We start from the raw sequence: 26651 nt of genomic DNA, 5'->3' as shown, positions 1-26651 counted from the left end.
TTCCTCACTACTATGAGCTGAATAAAGAGCATGAAATCCACACTCGACTCCGAGTATATTTCACCCTGCCTCCGACCCTACCATTCCCCACCGCCATTTGCCACTAGAGAGAGGGATGATTCCAGGAAGGAGTGGAGAAAAGAATACAAAGCTTCATGCTAAGTGTAGGGATGGGTGAATCTTTCATTGCTGGCTTCTTAGTTTCTAATTTTTCCAATCACATTTCTGCATCCATTTCCTTTTTAAAAAAATTTCTAAAAGCATTTTAGTGTTCGCTTCTCTCAATAAACACATATTTGCAAGCAACCCCCCCAATATAATGCATTTTACATGTTTTCACTTGTATTTCAATTTTTATGCACACCTTCCTCTAATATATACATTTCCGTAAACGTTCTAAGGGTCGAGAACTGCATTACAGAATTTGGAGAAGTGCTGGTTTCTAAAGAAAGTTGTGCTTTAGTTCACGTATTTGCTTGGGAAATGCAAATTTGGTAGGGTCACACTGAAATTACAGGTGCTACTGTTCATTTGTGTAGCCAAAGCTGCTACAAAAGCAAAATACATGAAACAGAATAAAATGCACAGAGATGAGAACCAGACCGAATTTGTCTCCCAACCCTAGTGAGTGGCACAACTGGCAATGTGCCTTGCCTTATCCCCAGCAAGACATAAGGGCAGAATTGATGAGGACTGGAACAAAGACCATTGCAATAGTATCTCAGCTGGGAAGCTAAGCTGAAACAGAAGCCAAATCTAGTTCTGTATATCCAAGGACCTTTGGGGAATGGAGAATACATGAGAGACAGATAGGCTGTATTATTTCCCTTTCATCTTTTGCCTTAGGAAGAAACCTCTGCTGGGCTGGAACCACAAACTTTGTCCTGAGCTTCACATCGCTGGATGCTATTAAAATGGAACAGTATGGTGTTGAGCTGCCCTTGCTAAGCTGCTGCACAAAACAGGAAATGGTAAGAAAACATACTTCTCAGTAAAGCTACCAACTAGTGGCACAAGGTCATATTGTTCTGAATTTTGTGTGCCTTTGTGTGTGTGGGCACTGCTACTGTTGTATTGCATGCACTGATATTGCCAGTCCATTTGGAATATTCATATATTTATCTACATATTTTTTAATAACCCTCTTGTACAGCCTCAATGGCACTTGCAATGCAAGGGTGACCCTTCTGAGGTAAACTGATACTGTATACCCCCTTTCTTCTTCTTGTTGTTGTTTTGTTGTCAGCTTAGGTTGCTTATGTCTATGCTACCTGGAGCATAGTGTGGTTTGTTGGAAATTAAAAAAGGGCATGAGAAACTCTGTCCTGTTAATAATGAAACACCCCCACCCAACATACGATGTGGTGGTGGTCACAGAGCGAAGATTTTGAATTGGGATTCAACAAATTTATGGAGGATATGGTTGTTGGCTATTTGCAGCATGGTAGCGCTGCAGCGAGCTTGCTGGGGAGACCATGCATTAAAAAGGGACTCAAAAATAACTTAAACAAGGTTTTAATTACAAAAACAAAAACTCCTAATACACTAAATACATCAACAACAAACCAGACCCAACCACCAACCCATCCCCCAGGGTAATGGGAGAGCTAGGTGCTTATATACTACATCCAATTGCTGACACATATTCAATACAACTCAGCAGCACCTGCTATGTTTCACAGCTGTAGAGCTGGGTCTCCTTATTTTGCTCTGGCCCTTGCTCTGGCCCCTTAAAGACATACACATCAGGTGGAACAATGATGAACCTTTACATTTAAAGAAACCATTCAACAATGGCTAGCAGTGGCCAGTTGCTAGTTATGCGGGACATATCCTGCTATCAAGGACCAGTGGTAGCACATCTCTCTAAATATCGGTCACTGGGAATGAACACTGGAAATGAACTTGGCAGGTTGGAGAATTCTGACATAAACAAAAATGGGAACAGAAATCGCTAATGTTTGTTTGTCACGTTTGGAATGCAAATCAATCCAGCTTAGAATCCGTATTTGCTGTTGCTTTCAAGCCACAAATGATTACATACCTCCAGCACTTGTGATGTGTTTCCTTTGCACTGAACTGAATGGGGTGGGATAATATATGTTACATAATTTGCATCATTAATTGTGTTACATATTTTAAGTTACATAGTTTTGCCACGGTTGGCAGCAAGATGAATAACATAGCTTTTGGAAACGGATGAACTGCAGCAGAATGGAAATGGTGCCGCTTGCAATAAATAAACCACTTTGCAGATTTTTGGCTTTTTTACAATCAAGCAGCATATCTCATGTATAGTTGCACACATGTTTGTTTCCTCGGGATCTGGAACCCCAATCCTTCAAGGGTGGGGCTACCAGGAATGTACCCCACATATTCCACATAAAAGATACTCCACATGCACAATGACAACATGTTGTGGTTGTATAAAACTGACACATTCGAAATCCAGCGTTTTATTTAAAAACACCAATGAAGTGTACATAAGGAGAAGTGATTGGTTTTAGCCACAAGTTTAAGCAAAATACTGTATTGGGGAGGAAAAGGGTGTGAGGAAACGAGAGAGAGAGAAGAGAGAAGGGGGGGAGGAAGGGGAAATGTATCGTTGAAAGGGTTTTGCAGTCATCTACAATAATTAAAAGTCACATTTACAATGATAAGAGTAAATTCATACTTCCAGAACTGTTCAGTACTGGCTTGCATCAACTTTCTGTGAAACACACTGATAATATATGATGGGGCTTTAGCAGTCAGATAAATGTGTCCTCCTTCTAATGGATAAAAGATACAGCTGTATTGTTTATACTGTACATTCCTGCCAATTAAACACTCAATCCCCCTGCTTTTTATCTTCTTTAAAGGAAATAGAGTCCATATAAATAAAATTATTGTTATTAAACCATCATAAAATCCCATCTTAGTCTTCTGTGGGGTTTTTTTTTGAAGTCTGGAAAAACTTCTCCAATATGCCTCTGCTTAGCAAGCCATTGTTTGCACAGGGGGCACTGAGAGAACTTAGCAAGCTTACAATTGCTTCCTTGGCTGCTGTCTGCATTTCTTTTAACCCCCAATACTTCCACAATACTTCCTGCCAACCTAGCATCCTGCCAACCTAGCAGTTCGAAAGCACGTCAAAGTGCAAGTAGATAAATAGGTACCGCTCCAGCGGGAAGGTAAAAGGTGTTTCTGTGCGCTGCTCTGGTTCGCCAGAAGTGGCTTAGTCATGCTGGCCACATGACCTCCAGAAGCTGTACGCCGGCTCCCTCAGCCAATAAGGCAAGATGAGCGCCACAACCCCAGAGTCAGCCACGACCCGACCTAAAGGTCAGGGGTCCCTTTAGCTTTACCTTACTTCCACATAACATTACCAAGCAACATAACATGCAGAGGGTTTGTGATGTCCCACTTACTTTTCTTTCACTCACCCTCACCCCAGAGGAGCAATGACTGTAGTGTGGTGCACTCACTGTCACTTGTCTTCATCTCTGGTCAGAAAGGTTTTGCAGGTTACTTCAAAAAATTTGTGCCACCTGTTTGGACTAGAGCCGACAAAAGAAATATTGGCACAGAGACACAGTGCCTCTCAAAGCACTATCACCACTATGCAAAACTATTGTCTGCCTGGCTTCTACCGTAGGAGGATGTCGATTTTGAATGGAATTGGCGCTGTTGTTTGATCCCCATCTATGGCTAGATGAGAAGGTATAAGCATCAAAAAATAATGGATTCCTTGTGGCGGCACTCTTCACTTTGCAGCTCAATGTTCTCATGTCAGCAGGAAAATAAGAGCAAGACATTCTGGCCTTGAAAAGAGCTGCCGGAGGGAATGACACCCTTTTATGCAGGCTTTCAATCCTTAGAGATGTAGCACTGTGCAGGTTTGAGCTAATGAATGACACTTTCATGTCAAGCAGCTCCGAAAAGGCAAGGCTAGGAACAGAGTTACTGCTAACATTTCTGGTTCTCTCTTAAAAAAAAAGAGGAAAAAAAGAGCCACCTACATTTTTGACTTTCAAGTGTTCTCCTTATGACTTTGAAGGGCGTACCTTGCTCTGAATGTCGTTTGAGAAGTACAAAGTAGCGGAAGGGTTTCGGTATCGATTGTAGTTTGTGTAAAATGCTATACTGCATGTTTCTTCTCTTTGATATTTTTAAATTTTAACTTGGGGATTTATATTTAAAAAAGGTGAGAGCAGTATGCAAGTAAGGCACCTATCCCAGAATAACCCACACAAATGCCTATTAATATTCATAGTTTTTCTCCTGAATGCAACCCAACCTAAGCAAATGCAGACATGGCCATATATTTTTTTAAAACGTATTTTTTTTTATTAAAGATTTATAGATTTAGAAAAGTGTGTGCAATGTCTCTTTTTCCAAGTTACATTTTCTCCAGATCAGTTCCATTTGTTGAGACATTAGTGTTACATTAGGAAGAAAAGGGGGGAAGAGGTGGAGGGGGGCATGGTGGGTGGGGGTGGAGTCGGGTGGCAATGTTTCTATTTTACTTAATGTATGTGTGGGGTTTTGTGTCAGCGTTGCTTGTACGGATTCTCTTTACTATTTGCTTGTGGTTTTGGTGGTGAGAGATGCTGGGGTTGGCCTAGGGTGTGGTGGTTTGTTTGTGATTGGCTGTGGTGAACTTTTTCATGTGTGAGTGGGGTGTGGATGTGTGTGTTCTTGAATCAGGTTAGCCATATTGATTCATGTGCTGTTTGGATTCTTGTTGGGTTGTGTATGTGATAAAGGGGAGCCATACCGGGATGAAGGCATCTTCTTCCATTTATCCCCATGTCAGTTTCAGTTTATTGGTTAGTTTTTCCAATAAGGCTGTTCCCCATACTATTTGGTACCATTGGTGCATGGCCATACTTGCCACCCATTTTGTATTTCTGGATTCATGTCTATTTTTTGCCCCACCCTTCCCTTCAGGTTCCTGATTTTAAGTTCATACCCTCAGTCCCAGAATTACAAAAGCCATCCCAGCTTCTGATTTGATCCAGGGATGCCCCTATTTTCCCCACCCAGTGCTTCTGTCACCCAGCTTGGGAAAGAGAGTGAGCCGGTGTTTGTCTTGAGATGCTGCAGGGGAGCACCCCATGGCCTATTCATGGCAGCTGCTGGCCTCCTTGGGCAGCTCGTAGCTGCTGCTGGAGAGCAGGCGAAGAGGAGGAGAGGCTGCTTCCATCAAGCCCACGTGACATGCCGGCTCTGAGGGACAGGCAGAGGGCAAGGCTGCCCTAGGCGGGAAGAAATGGGGAGCGGAGCAGAGCACAAGGAATCTCAATTTTTAAAAAATTAAAAATGCTTTGTGCATCCATGTCTAATCTTTCCCCTTTCTAAAATTGATTTACAGTGGTACCTCGGGTTACATACACTTCAGGTTACATACACTTCAGGTTACAGACTCTGCTAACCCAGAAATATTACCCCAGGTTAAGCACTTTGCTTCAGGATGAGAACAGAAATCGTGCTCTGGCGGCGTGGCAGTAGCGGGAGGCCCCATTACCTAAAGTGGTGCTTCAGGTTAAAAACAGTTTCAGGTTAAGTACGGACCTCCGGAACGAATTAAGTACTTACCCTGAGGTACCACTGTATTGGTGTGTGTTTTTCTTTTTGTATACACACACACACACAAACACAAACACACACATACACACACACACTCTTACACAAGTACATGAAGGATAGCTGTCAGTATTTACTAGTCCAGGTAGCTAAGAGTGCAGCTTCTGTTTTCAGAAACAATAGATCTCTGATCACCAGATGCCAGTAAAAGAGGGATGTCGTCATCAACCCCTATCTCTCAAGTGCCATTAGGTACTTGTTCGGCCACGGCTGATAGCCAGGATGCTAAGATCGGCAAATTATTAGGTTCTAATTGTGCCACAAAATACGTCGTCATACTGGTGTGAATAGATGCTTGAGGCTGCACAGGGTTATTCTATAAAAAAACATCCTTTTCAGGTGCTGCTTCTCCTGCATATGCACCAGTTTTTATAAAAATGACTCCTCCCTCATTGTTGTTGAAAAGTTAGCTATGTTCTTCCAATTTTTGAATTCTGTTTAGAATTTTTTTGTTTGTAAAGCTTCATCTTTGTACTTGCCTGGCATGATTTGCTTTGCCCTTTGATCTCTGCTTCCGTCATATTGTGACAATATGGATGATGCCGGCTTGTTTATTAGATTTGAAAGCGGAGTACCTGACCTTGGTTTGTGTTAGCTGACATTTCCTGCCTTAACAGCTAGCAAATGAGAGCATCTGGCACTCTGTGGTGCAAAGCCCCCAAAACCTGCAATTCCATTTAAACAACTTTTCACAGTAGAGAAAAATCCCAAATTGCTCTTGCAACACAACTTTTGTTTGCTGGTTAAGCTTGCCTTTGTAGTAATTCATCATGATTGAGGTACCTTTTCTTCATATATTGCTGTGCCTTCACCGGGGGTTGGGTGGTGTGGTCCGGCTAAATATTCAAAAGTTATACACTGAAGCTTTGTATTATATATACTCCCCCACACCCCACACTTACTGCTGTAGCTGGAGGAGTTAGTGAATTAAAATGATCAGTCAGCTGTTAGCAGTGGCTTCACCTGTCACCATGGCAATCGAATGCTGTACTTATTGGCTTCTTATTCCTCTTGCAATGATGTTTAGGATTACTTTTGCTTTAGAATATCAGGTTTTATCCTTGTCGAGTCCAGTCTAGTGTTTACATTTTAGCTGCTGTCTGCTCATTGCTTTGTTTGCTAGATTGCTCATTGTTAAGCCAAATGATCTACTGATTGGAGCTAATGGTGAGGAGAGAGTTGGAACTCTCTCTGTATTTAAATGAGACACTCTCATTTGTTCCCCTTCCCAGCTGTTGGGAAGAGGTGAATGTAAAGTGTGCATGAATGTGAATCAGCAGTCGCACACCTCAACATTCCATTTTTTTCTTGTGAGAGCATGGCAGCCAAGATGGCCGCCACAATCTCACATGATTTTGAGTTATAATCATGCCTCCCCCCCCCCTATTTTGGGGCAACGATCTTGCATGGGTGATGTGGCTCATGTAGGAGTCTGGCCCTGGAAGAGGGTATCCTGGTTTTGGACCATTTTGTATTGGAGGACACACTGTAGTTTGGGGAGGGAAAAATAGAATTATTAGGGATGGGTGAATCTGTCAGTATCAGCCTCAGCTTCTCATTTTTGCAATTAAAGTTCTCTTCACCACATTTTCACATTAGTTTGCAAGTTTTTTTTTAAAATGCCCTCTCAAAAATATGCCCACATTTTAGTGTACATACCTCCTAATATGTACTTTTTTTGCAAGCAATTTCCCCCTTATTTAAGGCATTTCAAAAAATTTAGGTTCATGAGTATATGGATTTTTATGCACACTTCCCCGCAATGTAATAATTTTTGTACACATTTTAGTTGGAGAACTGCATTGCAAGATTCAGAGAAGTGTGAATTTCCAAATATTGCTATGTCCACTTATTATTTTGGGTAGAACAAATAAGGGAGGCTTGCGTTCAGATAGGAACCAAACAGAATTTCTCCCCTTTTTTTAGCTGTTGGCACTTTCTCTGTGGATCTGATGTAGGGTGTCAAATCCGTAACCCTCTAAGAGTGCCTGCTATTCTTCCATTTAAGCTCTATTTCTATATTTATAAATAAAGGAAATATTACAAAACATTGTATGTCTCCTGCTCACTCATCTCCTGGAGACCAGCGCTGCTATGGAACATCTCATTGCTTGGGGGAAGTGAAGAACAAACAACAATATTCTCATCTTGACTCCTTTGATGAAAAGGAAGCAAAGTATGCTGTTTCAAGCTTGTTTTCGAGCTACGATTGGTTAGAGTTGGTTGCAAAGAAGACAGTCATTCAATACAAATCTGAAGACTGGTTTCTATTTACCGTAACTTGGATTGATTCTTTGCAGGTAAATAATTGACTTACACAAACTAACACTGGAATCCTGTGTATGTTACGTAGAAGTCTGTTTCCCGTCCTAGTAGGTGTGCACAGGATTTCCAGCCATAGAGGCTTTTGGACTTAGGTCACTTCCAGATGGCCTGTTTACTGAGCATTCATCTTGATTCCTTCACAGTGAGGTTATACAATGTTGTATCAGGCACTTTCCAGTACATTCCAGTCACATTTCTTACAGCAAAAAGACTGATTGTGTGCGTGTTCTACAAGAGCTACAAATCAGTTTTAATTGGACCCACTGAATTGACCAGTATCTGATTGAATCTCACCTGAAAATAGCAATGATCTGGAAGGCACCTTAGACTTACGCGAATGGTTACTGTGACGTAGAACAAATCAACAGGTCTATCTACTTTCCAGCGCTAGTCCCAAAGCAACATTGATTAAGCCTTTCATAACTCCAGCCCCTTCTGACCACAACATTGCAGCAGTTTCTCCCACGCTCTTGCAGCAATTCTTTACCAGATCAATGCTTTCAGTTGGTACGCATAACTTCCAGATATGGTCCAAGTACACGCTTGAGACATTAATCCCCAGACCCATGGAACGCAAGTATTAACTGATTTCTTTGAGAAAAGTTACACAAGGCTAGAGTTACTTTTTTCTTTGTTCCCTTTTCTGTTCTTTCCGCCATCAAACAAAGGAAAGCAATATTAAGCCATGGTAGCTTGGGTAGAATTTATAACTTAGCAAGTGAAAGCAATATCTATAATCCTCTTTGGGCTATATCAGGTCCTTGCTCAATGACCTCCTTCCACAGTATGTATTTTTGTGAAGAGCTTTTTACTTGAACTTTGTGCACTGAGCACTCAGAAGCACAGACCATTGATTTCTATCTGCCAGACAAGAAATAAAGGAGTTTGTGGAGTGGTGGGTTGATGATGCTGAGGTGATCCATTGTATGGAGCGAAAAGGGCAGATGCTCTGCTTCTGTAATCCTCAGTTGGACTCGATACACATTCAGATGTGCAAAATTTCCTTGGCTGCAAGTATATAACAGAACAACAACAACAAAATCAATCCAGCAAGTGCGGAAGTAATTATTTAATTTGCTGATATACAAAGCATGTTAATCAGAATGTTCATATGGGGGTTGTGGCATATCCTCCTCACTCTGCACTTCTCCTTTTTCTCTCAGAGTAGCGCCATAAGCCACTTCACCCTGAGAAAATGCTTGCGGTGAAAGACAGCTGCCGTGTTCTTCTGCAACCTCATATTCTCACCTTGGGGCACAGCTGTCAACCGTCCCTTATTTGGTGGGAAACTCCCTTATCCCAGTGCCTGTCCCGCTGCTGTCCTTTATTGATGATGTCCCTTAAATTTCCCGGGTTTCAAAGAAAGCAGCTCCTCTCCCTCCCTCCCTGCCAGCCAGTGAGGAGGGAGGCTCCAACTGTGTTGCTTGGCTGCGTTGCTCGCCCAATAAGGAGTCTAAGAATGACTTGGGGGGTGGAGCTTGCATGCCTTGTGCTGATCAAATCAGCCGCGTTGCCTGGGGACTCGCCTTTGCTCAGCACTTCCCAGCGGAGAGGTGACAGTGGTTTTCCTTGCTGCATCCCCCTTGCCGGGTTGCTGCGCTGTGGGAACCACCGTTTGAGGCTTCGTTTGGCTGCTGGCTGGGCTTTCTGCCTTTGGCTCGGAGGGGCTCAGAGGTTGAACATACTTGTGTTCGGAAAATCCCTTATTTTGGCTGCTGATCCCTTATTTTCAATTCTGTAAGTTGACAGCTATGCCCTTGGGGCAGTAGCAACCCCAGGTTCTCCCTCAGATGCAACTTAGTTTAAAGGTCTGAAGGGTGTCATACAAACTCAAGAAGTTCCTGCTGGATCAGACCAGTGGCCCATGTAGGCCAACATCCTGTTCTCACAGTCACTAATCAGATGGGGGAAATAGCAAGGAGCATCACAAGAGCACTCCTGTGGTTTCCAAGAACTGGTATTCAAAAGCATAGTGCCTAGGCTGGTGGATGGAGAGCATCCTGTTGCCTTCTTACAAAAGCTCCCCATTTTCACACTCCCCATCTTTGCTGCTATTTATTAGAGAACACTTTTGTCTCTGTCTCTGCCCACCACCAGCATTCAGCTCCCAACAAATCACCCCAAAGCAGGCATCCCCAAACTCGGCCCTCCAGATGTTTTGGAACTACAATTCCCATCATCCCTGACCACTGGTCCTGTTAGCTAGGGATGATGGGAGTTGTAGTCCCAAAACATCTGGAGGGCTGAGTTTGGAGATGCCTGCCCCAGAGGGAATGCGTCTCTGCTCAGAAACATGTTTCCTTAACCCCAATTTAAGAACTGGGAGTGGGGGCTGTAAAATATCTGTGTTTCCTGCATCGAAAGGTTTGCAAATGTGTATTGATGATCCATATTCCCTAGTCTAAAAGCAAACAAACAAACAAAAACAAAACACCAATAGTTAGGCAAAGGTCCTACCTCTGAGAATAAAATCCCATCTAGCTTCTAGTTTTTCATTTTAGTTGATTACCAGTCAGTGGTCACAATACATAGAAGAGGCAGATGTTCTGAATACTATTTTGCATGCTGTTAACAGCTAAATTAATGGTAAATGGAAGTAGTAATTCCTGGTAAAATGTGAGCTGCTTTGAGTGAAAGTTTTGCCACAGGGCTTGAAATGATTTGAAGCCAGTGTAGTATTTGATATGATGTAATATGAACTTTTCAAATAGCGGGTGATTGATTGTTTGATTTAGATAGCTTTGTCATACTGCTTGGTTCAGTGTTTGCTGAGCAGAAATAACAAGATATGTCAGGTGGCAGAGAAACCCAGTTTTAAGTATATATTAGGTGGGGAGTATTATCTTTCTCATTCACGAGAGTGCAGATTGCAATCTTCCCCAAACAAATGTTAATGATAATGGAAGTCTGAAATAGAAGGCCCATTAATAAAAGTGGTTTACTCTGTTCTGTTGGGATAGCCAGTCTTTCCACCCATCACGCATTTTCATTAGAGGACATTGTTAAACCCACTCCATTACAGTCTTCTGTCACGTTAGAAAATCTCTCTCCGTATTAGGTCTGTATACTCAGTAAGTTTTATTGAGAGAGTTGGGGCAGGGAACTACCATGAGCCATAAAGAACACTCCATTAAAAAGTATTGAAAAGGGGCTGTGGACCTTAGAAATATGAGAGCTTTTTCAAGAATTCCAGATGACTAAACTGCCGGCAACAGTGCTTTGTTGGGTAAAATAAAATAAAATGAGGGGCCAGTACTCATATCTTGGTAAAAGTGTTGTGGACGCCAGAACAATATGGCTTCCATGGTCACTAAAAAGTAAATAAGTGATGTTGCTCCATACCAATGAGTTCTGTCACACACAAAAAGCACCGGTTAAAAGGATCTGAATAATAATTATTTTTTAATTGTGCTGTGATGCAGCCAGACTTTCCCACTAACTTTGTTATAATTAGAAAGACACATGGTTGTGTTTTATAATTAATTCCCACAAATTAGATGCTTTTGGAGTTGACTGATTAGTCTTGTGCACATGGTTGCAATGTTTTCATTGTTTAAATCTGTGTTATCCTAACACAGGCAATGTGCACATCGAAAACATCTGCCAGACCTGAATCAATTAAATCATATTCATTCTCTTTCTTTCTTTCTTTTTTTTTTGGATAGGAGGGATTTGATTTCTGAATTCATGCAAACCAATGAACAAAATTCATTAAAATGAATACCACTGAGCTGTGTACACATATTTCAAATTGTTTTAAACTGGAAGCTTTTTGTACACAGAATCTAATATTTTCATTTACACTTAAGGAAGGGGGGGCTAGCTAAATTTGTGAAACCAAAAGATGAGAATAAGCCCTTTTTATTTTGTATTATATTATTATTATTGAAAAGTTTGTATACCACAATTTCATAACAAATATCAAAGCAGCTTTCTCACAATTGTAATGCAATGAAAACCACAGACAAAAATAAAACAGATCACCAGCTGACTATTTTGGAAAACGGTTTTCTCAATTCTCTGCATTAGCATGGCGGTTAATAAAAGTTTTCAGCAAATGTTTGAAAGTTAGTATAGAAGGGGCCTGCTAGATCCTGAATGAAAGAACATTCCACAGGAGTGAGCCAATAACACTGAAGGTTCAGTTTCGTGTTGATGTCAGATGAGCCTCACCAACACGGAGCACAACCACTGAAGCTCTTGCAGATGATGTCAGTGATGGCACTGGGATATATTGTGCTGACTGACAGCCAAACCAGACGTGAAGGGAGAGATCTGTGATTGGGATGGTCTGTGGTTTTTGCTTTTAATTGCTCTGAAACAAGTCCCATCAAAGTTGCAGAAAACCTGACATTTATTCCAATTCAGCTTTAAAGAGTGGGTTATTCCGATTCAGCTTTAAAGAGTGGGTTTTCGCAGGGAAAGTTTGAGGCAAAACCAAACAAACCAACAAAACACTCAGACATGCAGCGTCTCCCCACACCCAACATAAAATAAAAATAAAAGGTATCATTGCAAGAGTTGACAATTACAATTCCATGCACATATATGATATATAGGTATCATTATTCAAACACATGTTTATTTTTAACCTACTATATTTTGTATGAATGTGTTCCTAATGTCATTATACTTGTCCATGCAAACGCTGTGCCAATAAGTAATCTGTTCATAAGTTGCAAGTGTAGTCATATCCTCAACCCGTTGATTATATGGAGCCATACACTTATATTTCCAGTGCATCCGTATCAGTATTTTGGCCATGGTAAGGGCATGAATAATCGTTTAACTTGTCCAGTTGTCAAATTCCATATAGTAGGCATGTACTTCAAAAGAATATTTTCCTCTGAATTTTTTAAACTTTTTCCGCATAGTCACGTTTTTATAATCCACTACTTTCTCCCAGAACTTAGTAAAAACGTGTGTTTTAAGATACATGTAAAAACAGGTCTTTTGAGGAAACATTATTCATACAACAACATGCTGTTTTAGACAGTCCTTTTCTGTACAGATGTAGTATGTAAGAATGAAAATCACGGGAGACGAGTAGTAGGTGTCATGTGAGAGGCGTCTGCCGGGAAGTCCCGGGAACTCTCTTTTATTGAATATCACAAAGCATTGCCACAGGTGTCCTTGTGGCTGATTGGTTGTTACAAACACAAAGAAACTCATTGCCTATTGGTTAATGCAAATGCAAGGCGGGAATTACATGTGAGGGGTGGGAATTACATGTGAACATTTATCACTGGTAGATTAAAGGCTGGGAAACGAGGTTGGGACTAGACAAGCATGAAACCTCCTAATTAATTATAACTAAAGATTAATATAACACAGACGATTACTAATGATTGATCATAACATGAAAGAATATAATAATCAAGTTCTATAGATGTGGTCAGCTATGCATGGAGTACAAGTCACCATGAACTTGAGGTGAACTGAGCGATGAGGGAATGTCTTGGTGTTTGGAGCAGGTTCGTACAGTGTGTGCAGAAACAGAGAGAAGATTATAAGCGAGACTTCCCAGAATGCAAGAGGAAAGAAGCAAGACTTCCCATAGCAAGACTTCCCATAAGGCCACAGTTATGTGCAGAAGGAAAACTTCCCTTTATCTCCCCCTTTCTTTTCTTTTTTGCGAGGCGTACTGGGTAAATAAGGCAAAAATATTTCGGGATTAGTGGTGTGCCAGCAAATGCCCAAAATAAGTTCGCCAGGGAGGATGGGACAAAAAATACTACGAGATACGTGGTTTGCCAACGCATGCTCGAAATAAATCTGCCCATATCTCCCCTTTGATTTACTGTTGGTGTTGCCATTTCGCAAAATAAGCGGCGAGGATTTTATTGGGTGGCTGAGGGGGAGAGAGAAGCCGAGAGAAAAGACTTATGAGGCCAGGAATGCATTGGAGGAAGCAGCATAGTAAGATCAACATGCAAATTATGACAATAGCATATTGAAAGAGATTACGAAGCCAAGTAAGGTTTGGTAACCAAGCAGTAAGCAGAAAACCAACATCCTGTTTGATGTGATGTGTGAGATTTTGCAAATGAGAGATTTATTTTTGAATAGCCTTAGAATTGTCAGTGATATTAAAGCAGCACATGTTTTCCACTTGTTCGCATCCGTAATGATGGAGCATCAATAAATAATCGATAGCAGTGCAATTCTATGAGTCCGTGACGCAATTCACTCTGTTCTTTATTCAAAAGGTGAAGAGCTTGTGAAGTAGAGTTCAAGGCTTTTGCTGCGGAGCAAGCTAAAGAGTTAATATTCCTGCTATTCCGTACAGCCAGTCCAGGGACTCCTAAAAGAGAGACAGCTAGAGAAATATATTCAGATCTGCTAGGGAGAGAGACAGCATCATCACAATCATTATTTAATTCTACAGCACGTCGATATCGAGAGCGGGATAAATGATGCTTCTTGGGTAAAATAATAGACATACGGCTTAAGCAGCAGGGCGTGCCATGGCTGATGTTTGCAGGAATGTAATTAAACGTGAAGCCTGGACACGACCAAAACCAGCCGTCAGGCAGCTCTGTGTATTTATATATATATGAAATATGTACATAATCAGAACAATTGAAGTTATCCTTGCCCATTTTTGCACTGTTGGTTTTTGTGCAGTTCACCATACGGGCACAAGTAACATTAAAGGAAGCCACGTATGGGGTCATGGAATTGGCTGCGTGGAAAAATGATGCAAAACTTTAACAGCAGCTGCCAGCTCAGAATGCTGGGCAAACTTCTGTAGAAGAATGTAGAGGCTGTGCCATTTATCATTTTGTAGCCATGCAACGACCCCCCTGGAGGGGGCTCCATTAGTAAACACAGTAAGGGCATCCAACAGGACAGGGCTACTGCGCTATGCTTAAATTCACTTTCAAAAACTACATATTGAGCAGCATTTAAAAGCATTTGGTTGGCTGCCAAATTTGGATTGGCTCTGGCAAGCAAGGACATGGCATGGCTCTGGCTGCCAAATTCCGCACAGGATTGAATCCTCTGAGCCGGATCGTATTTAGGACGGTTAATGATTGACTGCAAAGCCTTCTTACAGTAGGTGTTTGCATTTTCAAAAGGCAATTTTTCCATCAGTTCATTCTGGGCTGTAGTATTATCAACCTGCCTGGTGACTGCTTCTTTCAATCTATCTATAAATTGATGGTAGGGCTCTGAATGTTGTTGTTTAATATTAACAAAAGAGCTAATAAGGAAAGCAGAAGGCAATTCCCCAGCCCACACAGATTCCTCCTCTAAGGACAGAATTCCTTTCTGCCTAGCCAGAGAAAATGAGGTGCGCACAGCTCCTGTAGGAGAGCACGCAGGGGTTGTGGCAGACAAAGCAGGCAAAGGAGGAAGGGGAGGGGTGGATGGGTTTGTGGGCTGAGGTGTAGGGAGGGGTTGGCAAGGCTGCAATGGAGGCAAAAGCTTAGGATAAGGAGGGGGGGGATTGTCTGCAACAGCCAGAAGGGCAGGGGCCGAAGGAGACGCCTGGGGTCCTAATTTAGCAACGGCAGCTGCACATTTCTGCCAGGTGAGCAGACAATGAATTGAAGCCCTCGGTTCTGCAAAGAGGGTCTTCCCGATCTTTTGCCAAGTCCCCACCTCAAGGGACCCCCTTTCGGGGTAGGAGGGACATTGGCAAGCAATCTCACCAAGGAGCTGTTCAATTTCTTTTAAGGAAACATTAACACCCACAACTCGCTGTCTAACTAGAGAAAACAATTCCCTGGCATGTTCTTTCTGCAATTTTGTCAAATCGCCCCCCATACTCACGAAGTAGCGCGCTGAGACTTTTCCAGTCGAGTGAAGTACAGGGGCTAGGCTGCGTAAGGGATCTGGCACGTCGGGGGTCACCAGATGTAGGAATGAAAATCACGGGAGACGAGTAGTAGGTGTCATGTGAGAGGCGTCTGCCGGGAAGTCCCGGGAACTCTCTTTTATTGAATATCACAAAGCATTGCCACAGGTGTCCTTGTGGCTGATTGGTTGTTACAAACACAAAGAAACTCATTGCCTATTGGTTAATGCAAATGCAAGGCGGGAATTACATGTGAGGGGTGGGAATTACATGTGAACATTTATCACTGGTAGATTAAAGGCTGGGAAACGAGGTTGGGACTAGACAAGCATGAAACCTCCTAATTAATTATAACTAAAGATTAATATAACACAGACGATTACTAATGATTGATCATAACATGAAAGAATATAATAATCAAGTTCTATAGATGTGGTCAGCTATGCATGGAGTACAAGTCACCATGAACTTGAGGTGAACTGAGCGATGAGGGAATGTCTTGGTGTTTGGAGCAGGTTCGTACAGTGTGTGCAGAAACAGAGAGAAGATTATAAGCGAGACTTCCCAGAATGCAAGAGGAAAGAAGCAAGACTTCCCATAGCAAGACTTCCCATAAGGCCACAGTTATGTGCAGAAGGAAAACTTCCCTTTAGTAGTAGAGTTCCTATAACATGGGTAGGCAAACTAAGGCCAGGGGGCCAGATCCGGCCCAATCGCCTTCTAAATCTGGCCCGCGGACGGTCCGGGAATCAGTGTGTTTTTATATGAGTAGAATGTGTGCTTTTATTTAAAATGCATCTCTGGGTTATTTGTGGGGCATAGGAATTTGTTCATTCCCCCCCCCAAATATAGTCTGGTCCCCCACAAGATCTGAGGGACAGTCGACCGGCCACCTGCTGAAAAAGTTTGCTGACCCCTGCCTATAAATTCAAAGACGTGGAGCGCTAAAGTGCAGACCTCTGCCTGGAAAGAGCGGAGTGAAAGATAAGTGTGGATAAGCCCTTAGTTTTCTTAAATATTTGCATTTGAAGTAAGCACAGAACAAGGCAGCCTTGAGAGCTGGAAGTTCAACTCATTCTCCTTGGTAAAGTCAAACTTTTAAGTTCAATATATTCAATTTCATGGTCAGTGTACTTAGGAGACAAAGCCATATTCTGCGCCAATATTTGAAAAGGCCCAAACAGGCAGATTCAGGACTCTCTCTTTAACCCTGATGTTTGTGTGCTTTGGTTATAAGCCTGTCTGGGTGGGTGTATGTGTGTGTGTGAAATACAAATTTCTGATCCTCTTTCCAAGGCCATAATGCCACATCCATCTGGTGTTTTGTTTTTTAAAAAGGTAAAGGACCCCTGGATGGTTAAGTCCACTCAAAGTTGACTATGTGGTTGTGGCACTCATCTTGCTTTCAGGCCGAGGGAGCCGGTGTTTGTCCAAAGCAGCTTTCCAGGTCATCTGACCAGCATGACTAAACCACATCTGGTGCAACGGAGCACCATGATGGCGCACAGAAACACCGTTTACCTGCCCACCACAGTGTTACCCATTTATCTACTTGCACTGGTGTGCTTTCAAACTGCTAGGTTGGCAGGAGCTGGGACAGAGCAACAGGAGCTCACCCCATTGCGGGGATTCGAACCGCCGACCTTCCAATCGGCAAGCCCAAGAGGCTCAGTGGTTTAGACCACAGCACCACTCCTGCCCCTAACCAGATTTTTACCATATGGTGTTGTAGCTAATCCAAGGTATTGCTGTCACTGGCAAAGTATACTCCCTGCCCCCCGTTGCAGAGTAAGATTTTATGAAAGGTGTTCATACTACAATAAGACAACAGTGACAAAAATACTATATATATATATATATATATATATATATATATGCTTTCGTAGATTTTCACGGGTACAGGAATGCAGGTTTTGGTGTCCTCGGGTGTCTTCCCGTGTAAAAGTTGGGGTGTCTAGGCGACGTTTCGACGAGGTCTCACTCGTCATCTTCAGGCTGGTGCTTTCGGCTTCTTGTTACTGGAACAGAGCAGGATCTCAGTGTTTGAGTTCCTATAAATACTGTTGAGGGGGTGTGGTGTATAGCCTCCAATGTTCTGGGCAGAGAGGAAGTTCCCAGGCTAGTGTGCCTTTTCTTCTTTTGTTCCTTAATTACTTGAGGGATATCTTGAGTGATTTCTTGAGTGATATCCTGAGTACCACTTAGGTGGGTCATTAGGTGTGGATTAGTTGCTAAAGTCTTTGTGTCTTGACCTCTTGAACTTTGTGAAGAGTTTTTCTGAGAAGATGGCTGTACTGCACTTAGTTGTGCTCTGGAACAAAGTTCAAGAGGTCAAGACACAAAGACTTTAGCAACTAATCCACACCTAATGACCCACCTAAGTGGTACTCAGGATATCACTCAAGAAATCACTCAAGATATCCCTCAAGTAATTAAGGAACAAAAGAAGAAAAGGCACACTAGCCTGGGAACTTCCTCTCTGCCCAGAACATTGGAGGCTATACACCACACCCCCTCAACAGTATTTATAGGAACTCAAACACTGAGATCCTGCTCTGTTCCAGTAACAAGAAGCCGAAAGCACCAGCCTGAAGATGACGAGTGAGACCTCGTCGAAACGTCGCCTAGACACCCCAACTTTTACACGGGAAGACACCCGAGGACACCAAAACCTGCATATATATATATATATATATATATATATATATATATATATATATTGCCCCTTACCACCCATAAAAGTTAGTAGGCCCTCCCAGCTCTCACCTGGGATCTTTCCTTTCTCCTTCCAGCCTCTCACCCTGAGAGTGACATTTTCATCTGCCAGTTACATAAAAAGGGAGGGGAAAAAAGTATTGAAGACATTCAGTCCATGATAACATCCATCTTCTCCACTTTCTGTTAGGAAATATTTTATATACGAGTCAAAGTGTCTCTGAAGTATTATTTAAAATATCCACGTAATACCTCTGGAGATCCTGTGAATACCCGAGCAAAGGTTACCTTCTTATGAACTGCCCAAGCTCCTCTTTAGTGTTTCACAGCATCAAAGGAAAGCTGCTTTGTATCAAGTTTGACCATTGGCCCATTTAGCTGAGTATTGTCTATGACCATTGGCCAGCTTGTGTCTTTCCCAGTCCTACATGGAGCTGCTGGGGTTTGAACCTGGGACCTTCTACATGCAAAATTGATTCTCTACCACTGAGCTACCTGTTATTCTTCTTTCCAGCTTATAGCACAAGTCTGTCCTTGAACTATGCCTGTTGGATGAGTATAAACAGCTACTAAGCCCCTTGCAGTGGTATAACTGTGGCTGCCAGTATAGCTGGGCTATAGGATAGGACAGTCCATTTTGAATCTTGAAGCCAATGGGATCAAGTAGTCTTAGTCAAGAGTTAGGTGGGGGTGACCGAAATCCTCAGTGCTGAAAACCAGTGAGAGCCAGTGTGGTGTAGTGGTTAATAGCGGTGGACTTGTAATCTGGTGAACCCGGTTCGCGTCTCCGCTCCTCCACATGCAGCTGCTGGGTGACCTTGGGCTAGTCACACTTCTCTGAAGTCTCTCAGCCCCACTCACCTCACAGAGTGTTTGTTGTGGTTGAGGAAGGGAAAGGAGAATGTTAGCCGCTTTGAGACTCCTTCAGGTAGTGATAAAGCGGGATATCAAATCCAAACTCCTCCTCCTCCTCCCCCTTTTGAATTTGAAACGTGTTTTGCCATTTTATATATTTATTACATGTATTAAAACTTCAGCTCATGGTTGTTTGTAATGGTGTTAGAGGTCTTACTTAATTCTATAAGAGACAACAAAAAAATAAAAGGAGTAAGGGTAGGTCAGAACGAATATAAAATCAAAGCTTTCGCGGACGACCTGGTGGTAACATTGGAGGATCCATTAGACTCAATAAAAGAGGTGCTCGAAGAATTCAACCAATTTGGTAAAATAGCGGGTTTTAAACTTAACAAAAGGAAAACAAAAATGATAGTTAAGAACATGTACAAGAACAAAGTTGAAGAATTACAAAGAGAAACGGAACTAGAGGTGACTAAGAAGGTGAAATACCTAGGAGTATGGGTAACGCCAAAAAATATAGACTTATTTAAAAACAACTATGAAACAGTATGGAAAGGAATTAAAAAAGACATAGAAACGTGGGGCAGGCTCAGATTGTCATTTTGGGGTAGAATAGCCACAATCAAAATGTCCGTACTTCCAAGAATATTATTTCTTTTCCAAAATATCCCCGTGATTAAAGGTACTAGGATATTCAAAGTCTGGCATAGGGAGATTTCAAAATTTATCTGGCAGGGGAAGAAACCCAGAATAAAATTTAAATTGTTGACAGATGTGAAGGAAAGGGGAGGCTTCGCCCTGCCAGATTTGAAACTATACTATGAGGCATCTTGCCTATGCTGGGTAAAGACATGGATTAATCTGGAGGATAGAGAAGTGCTGGACTTAGAAGGTCATGATAACCGATTCGGGTGGCACGCCTACCTGTGGCACGGGCGGAAGAGATCGCACAAGGAATTCGGAAACCACATATTCAGGGGCCCACTGATTGAGGTATGGGAAAGGTACAAAGACGTGCTAGAACCTAAAACACCCCACTGGCTGTCACCATTAGAAGTTATGTCCATTAAAAAGACCAATATGAGGGCTAACTGGGCCACATACGAACAACTGTTAATGAAAGAGGAAGGAAAGTGGAAAATGAGGCCGTATGAGCAGGTCAAAGACCAAGTTTATGATTGGCTCCATTACTTCCAGACAAATGATATGTTTAGGAAAGATTTCAAAGATAAAGGATACGTTGACAAAAACTCTAGATTCCAAACTGAGATCCTGGAAAATAATACAAAAACTCTGTCTAAAATGTACAATCAGTTACTGGACTGGAACCTAATTGACGAGGAAGTTAAGTCGGTAATGACACACTGGGCCAAAGACTTTGGCCGTAACATCTATTTTGAAGAGTGGGAAAAACTATGGAAACAACATCTTAAGTTTACGGCTTGTGTGTCACTTAAGGAAAATTTAATGAAAATGTTTTACCGCTGGTATATGACTCCCATCAAACTAGCCAGAATGTACGGAGCCTGTAACAAATGCTGGAAGTGCAAGGAAAGGGAGGGGACATTCTACCATATGTGGTGGGAATGCCAAAAGGTTAAAGGGTTTTGGGAGAGTGTGTATAATGAAATAAAGAAAATCTTAAGTTATACCTTTGTTAAAAAACCCGAGGCATTCCTGCTGGGATTGGTAGGAAAGGAGATAAAAAGGAAAGACTATAAGTTGTTCTAGTACGCAACAACGGCAGCAAGGGTCCTGTTGGCCAAAAACTGGAAATTAGAGGGTTTGCCGACAATAGAGGAATGGAGATCAAAATTATTAGACTACGTGGAGATGGATAAGATGACAGGGAAAATCAGATATATAAAAGACCAGAGGTTTATAAAAGATTGGGAAAGTTTTACGGAATATCTGGAAAATCTAAGCGATGGTCAGATAACACTAGTGGGTTTTAAGGGAGCTCTGTAAGAAGCAAAGGGTACTGTCTAAAGGAAAACAGAGGAACCAGAATGATCAACGGCACTACAAAAGAAGAAATGCGGAACTATTGGCTTTTATTAACACGGATGATTTGTGGAAAGGTTGAAGGAAGCCACTTTGTAAACTATGTAAACATTAAGTGGAATATTATAGTTTTGTTTTGTATTTTGACCCATGCAAATCAATAAAAATTATGTTGAAGAAAAAAAAATAGAACTTCAGCTCATGGGTGTGGCCAGGATTTTTTTTTGGGGGGAGGCCTTTGTTAGGCGAGGCAAAACCAACATGATTGGTCAGTTGGTCAGTTAAATATTTCTATTTTCTGGAGGGAGGCCCCCCTTGGCTGCACCCATGTTTCTGCTTTCCATTTGAGTTGGAAGACCAAAAAACAAACACACACACAAAAACAAACAAGCGAAAAAGCAAGCAGTCTAATGATAGTCCCAAAGGGGGTGGGAGTGTATGTTTCTGAAGCTGCACTCCTGCACATACTTCTGTAAGTAACTCCCATTGAACTCTGTTGGATTTACTTCTGCGTGGACGATTAAACTGGGAGAGCCATTTGAGGCCCTTTTAAATAGCAACTGTGCCTACCAAACAGATCTGCCTTCCTTTGCATATTCTGTGTTTTTAGAGCTCATCCTCTGTCACAACCAGGCTCTGCTGCAGGATGCCTCTGAATTGCAAGATGCTTGGGAACAGAAGCAGTGGCGGATTTAGGGGACTGCGAACCCTAAATCCAGGTGCTGGAAATTTTTTTTCACCATGGCCCAAACCCGTCCTTGGTGACCCTGTTTGTAGAAGTCTAGCTTGGAAAGTCCATGTAAATATCAGGTTCTGGTGTTAATTCCAGTTAATGGATGCAGGGGAAATATATATATATATATATACATATATATGCAGGTTTTGGTGTCCTCGGGTGTCTTCCCGTGTAAAAGTTGGGGTGTCTAGGCGACGTTTCGACGAGGTCTCACTCGTCATCTTCAGGCTGGTGCTTTCGGCTTCTTGTTACTGGAACAGAGCAGGATCTCAGTGTTTGAGTTCCTATAAATACTGTTGAGGGGGTGTGGTGTATAGCCTCCAATGTTCTGGGCAGAGAGGAAGTTCCCAGGCTAGTGTGCCTTTTCTTCTTTTGTTCCTTAATCACTTGAGGGATATCTTGAGTGATTTCTTGAGTGATATCCTGAGTACCACTTAGGTGGGTCATTAGGTGTGGATTAGTTGCTAAAGTCTTTGTGTCTTGACCTCTTGAACTTTGTGAAGAGTTTTTCTGAGAAGATGGCTGTACTGCACTTAGTTGTGCTCTGGCTTGGCTTCGTGTATAGGGGCGAGCTGTGGTTTTGTGGCCTGTGTCAGCCAGATCTGTGTAGGGATTGCAGGGGGGTGCAGCATCCGGAGGTGCCACCATGGTTTGGCTACTGGATGGTGTCTGTAATTTATCTGTGGAGAGGGTCTGGGTTTGGGTCTGGTGTGGTTGATTGGTGATAGCGTTCTGTGTGCCTCTGGATCTGGTGTCAGTTTTTGTGGGGAGGGCTAATTTCCAGATGTCTGGCAAGCGGGATGTGTCGTCACGCTTGTTCATGTTGTGAGGGTGTTTCTCTATCTCGATGGCTTCCATGATTATTCTCTTGTGGTGATGTTCCATGTTAAAGAGCAATTTGGAATCTGCAAAATTAATTTCGTGTCCTGTTTCTTTCATGTGTTGGAAAAGAGAGGAAGTTTTTTCTTCTTTTTTGACGGCATTCTTGTGTTCTGCGATACGTGCATTTATTCGTCTGTTTGTTTGTCCAATGTACGTGGCTGGGCAGACTTTGCAGGGTATTTCATAGACCCCTTGGTTTTCCAACTGGATTTTATCCTTGGGGTTTCTGAGGATATTGGCTATTTTTTGGTTGGTGCAAAAGGCTGTTTTGATATTGTGTTTATGGAGGATTTTGCTAATTTTATCTGTAGTGCCCTTGATATAAGGATATCACTCAAGAAATCACTCAAGATATCCCTCAAGTGATTAAGGAACAAAAGAAGAAAAGGCACACTAGCCTGGGAACTTCCTCTCTGCCCAGAACATTGGAGGCTATACACCACACCCCCTCAACAGTATTTATAGGAACTCAAACACTGAGATCCTGCTCTGTTCCAGTAACAAGAAGCCGAAAGCACCAGCCTGAAGATGACGAGTGAGACCTCGTCGAAACGTCGCCTAGACACCCCAACTTTTACACGGGAAGACACCCGAGGACACCAAAACCTGCATTCCTGTACCCGTGAAAATCTACGAAAGCATACATATATATATACATACATATATATATATATATATATATATATATATATATATATATATATGCTTTCGTAGATTTTCACGGGTACAGGAATGCAGGTTTTGGTGTCCTCGGGTGTCTTCCCGTGTAAATATATATATATATACATACATATATATTGTTTTTTCACTTCTTTAATTTGACCAGGAATAGATAAATTCTTCTAGCACATTTAGGATACTTAAGGTGGTGAATGAAGAAACTTTAACTCTGGTTAATACAGCTTGGAAGCAGGAGGGACAGTTAGGTTTTGCTTATTAGGTAATGGACAGCTCTCACGAGTGGGACTGATGTTCTGGGCTCAGCAGGCCTGAAAATGGAATTTTGAACCTTTAAAATATATGCAAGCAGTGTTAATATAGGGCAGACTCATCACAGGCATACAGCTGTCATTTTATGTATTCAGCTTTCTTTCGTTTTTAATCACCTAATCCAAAGACCAGAAGACTGATTATACTGGAAATATGTAAAGAGCAATAGACATATGATGAGGGGAAATGATAGAGAAACTCAAACAAAAGGAAACGTTATGAGCTGTAACAATGGAGTGCTGGCTCAGTCATATCCTGAGAGCACATTTGCCGTGTGATCCAGAGAGAGCTGCTGTTTATTGACAGTAGAAGGAGGTGGAAGAGAGGAGCTGACAGTCACAGTGAAGATGAGGGTGCATAAAAGATGTAAGAATTCAAATTGGCTTTGGAAAGGTCATTTTGTATGACTCATGGTAAATGTCAGAGACTCTTTTTTAGGGTTTCTTGATAAGCCCATAGACCTTTCAGTCTCTGTAACTAGTTAATCAGATGGACATCCCGCTTCCTGAACCTGCATAGATAAATTGAAATGGAACTTCATTTGCAAGTTCTCGTGCTTTAATATGAAAAAGTTGGTGTGTGCTGGGTGTGTTACCTGGAGAACAGCTTTATCCTGACTTGGGCACCTGTTTAGCATCTGATGCCAAGGAGGTGACGTAATTCTTGTCTAGACACCTCCCCTAGTCTAGGTGTCTCTTGGGCACTGTTGCATTCTGCCTTCCTAACATTAAACCTATTGGTTCTAGCATAATCAATGCATTCAAACCCAAGCTGGAAGTGGAACGCTAAACAGGTTGGGGTACTGGGTGAGGAATGAAATGAATTGCGCAAAATACTTGCAGCGCGTTTGGGTACAAATCACATGAAAAGTGGCTTGGCTAGCCAGACATAACCAGCAACATCTGCCACTCTGGGCAAAGTCAGAAAAGCCATTTCCTTCCAAATCACCTTTATTCTTATGAGGGCTAACCCTTTGATCCTGTTTCTGAAAGTTTGTCAATTTAACAATAGTTGGTGAACTTGAACCCTTGTTCAGGCTTACCTGTTAGTCCTCTTTGTAGGTGTCAGGAGTCCAGAGATAGCATAGACTAAAGTCACCATACTTTAAGAAAAAGGGGAACAAATCCAACTAGAGACGAGGGCAAAGTATCAACAAGGCAGCAGCAATAGCTTTGAGGAAGCAGGAGGGACGCTGACTAACAAGGTCACGGTGTTACACGCTTGGCTTCAGCAGTAATTTAGGACTGAGGTTTCTGCACTGTTCACGACAAAACACTTAATCTGGAGCTTTTCCTTTGTGTCTTACTCATGTACCACCACCTTAGACTCCTATCATCTTATCACTTTAGGTCAAGGGTGATGTTGGGCGTCTTTCAGAGTAAGGTCCTTGAGGCATTAAATTTTACAGGAGACTTTTTGAGAGAGCCACCCTCGTTTCATCACTGTCCTGCTGGAAAGATGATTAAGAGCTCTGTTCTTGGCCAAAGTGCAGTGAATTAGCTTCCTGTCTAGCTCACTCGCTTTATTATTTATTAACTTGCTAGGCAGAGACTGTGTGGGCTGGCAGATGGATGGGGCCGATTAAAATAAAAAAAACCCAACCTATTGCAGCTGACCTAACTCAGAAGTATCACTGCAGCTCAGTGCAACAAATGTTATTTTCCTTCACCTCTACGTGTATGGAGCAACACGTGTGCCAGGCCAAATCCCCAGTTTTTGAAGTGAACATGCACATTTAACATTTGCAGAGGTTTTGGACTGATAAGAGCCAGGAGAGGAAAGGCTTGCAGAGTTTGTTAGACTTCGTGAGATTGGAACTTCGGACTTGTATGTTCTGAGGTTAGCTGGGTTGGTATGCTTCATGCATTAATTCCTTTCTGGCCTACTTCAAAAGCAAAGCCAAAGATCCTCAATGAAGTATTTGTCTCTGCGGAGGATCCTTGGCATGATTGCAAGTGCTATATATTACGTTGAAACGGGGTATGTTTTCCTTGTGATTTCTTGGCTTGAGGAACAGAGAAATGCAAAATGAATGAAATAAAAAGTTGCTAAACAAAATGCAAGGTCAATTGTTGCTCTCTCGGAGGAAAACTAACTGTTAAAACCGTTACGGTTGTCATTTCAGGCCCATCTGTGGCCTCCCACAGAGCTTTTACATCCCCTTCTCTTGGATTCATTTTCTCATGGCCCAGCTTGTAACCTGAATGCTAAATGTGTAGGTGGCATAAATATATTATGCTTTGGTGGAGCTGTATCATTTATCATGCAAAGATGTTCTCTTCCCCAAGGAGATGAAGCTGCTTGATGAAAAATCAGAGCATTGCCTTTTTGTTAAATAATATAGCCTGCTCTATTTTAGGAGAAATGGATTAGTACGAGAGTTGCCAGGTCAGGAGCATACCAGATACTGAGTTTTAAGGTTCCAAACCTGAGACTTGGGGCATTGCCTGGTGATGTCATGGAGGAGGTCCCAGGTGATTGGAAGAGGGGAGCGAAGGAGGGCAGACCTCCTAGAGTGTCTTTGCTATAATTTGCAGCCAGCTCCTGCCGGGCTGGAGTTTCTTAATTGTTTTTTCTTCTTAGTATTATTATTAGAGGCGGTCTCGCCCACCTGGAGTTTCAAGTCCTGCACCTGCCACCTTGAGGGAACCAGGGAACCCTGGAGACTTCAAGTCAGACCTGGAGGTCTGGCAGCCCTCATTAGCACTA

The 26651-nt window shown here is 42.2% G+C and overlaps 1 long non-coding RNA gene across 1 annotated transcript in view; it reads left to right on the top strand.

Annotated features, from left to right (window-relative positions):
- The window catches only part of LOC309367388, a 151373-nt gene that overhangs the window by 7956 nt on the left and 116766 nt on the right, over positions 1 to 26651 (top strand). The window contains exon 2 of the long non-coding RNA XR_014167119.1: positions 847 to 971. This is a non-coding gene — a long non-coding RNA (uncharacterized lncRNA). The remainder of the gene's footprint in view (positions 1 to 846; positions 972 to 26651) is intronic.

Source organism: Podarcis melisellensis, assembly GCF_964234715.1.
Source record: "Podarcis melisellensis genome assembly, chromosome: 3".
Lineage (NCBI taxonomy): Eukaryota > Metazoa > Chordata > Lepidosauria > Squamata > Lacertidae > Podarcis > Podarcis melisellensis.
This window is presented reverse-complemented; position numbering and strand designations above follow the sequence as displayed.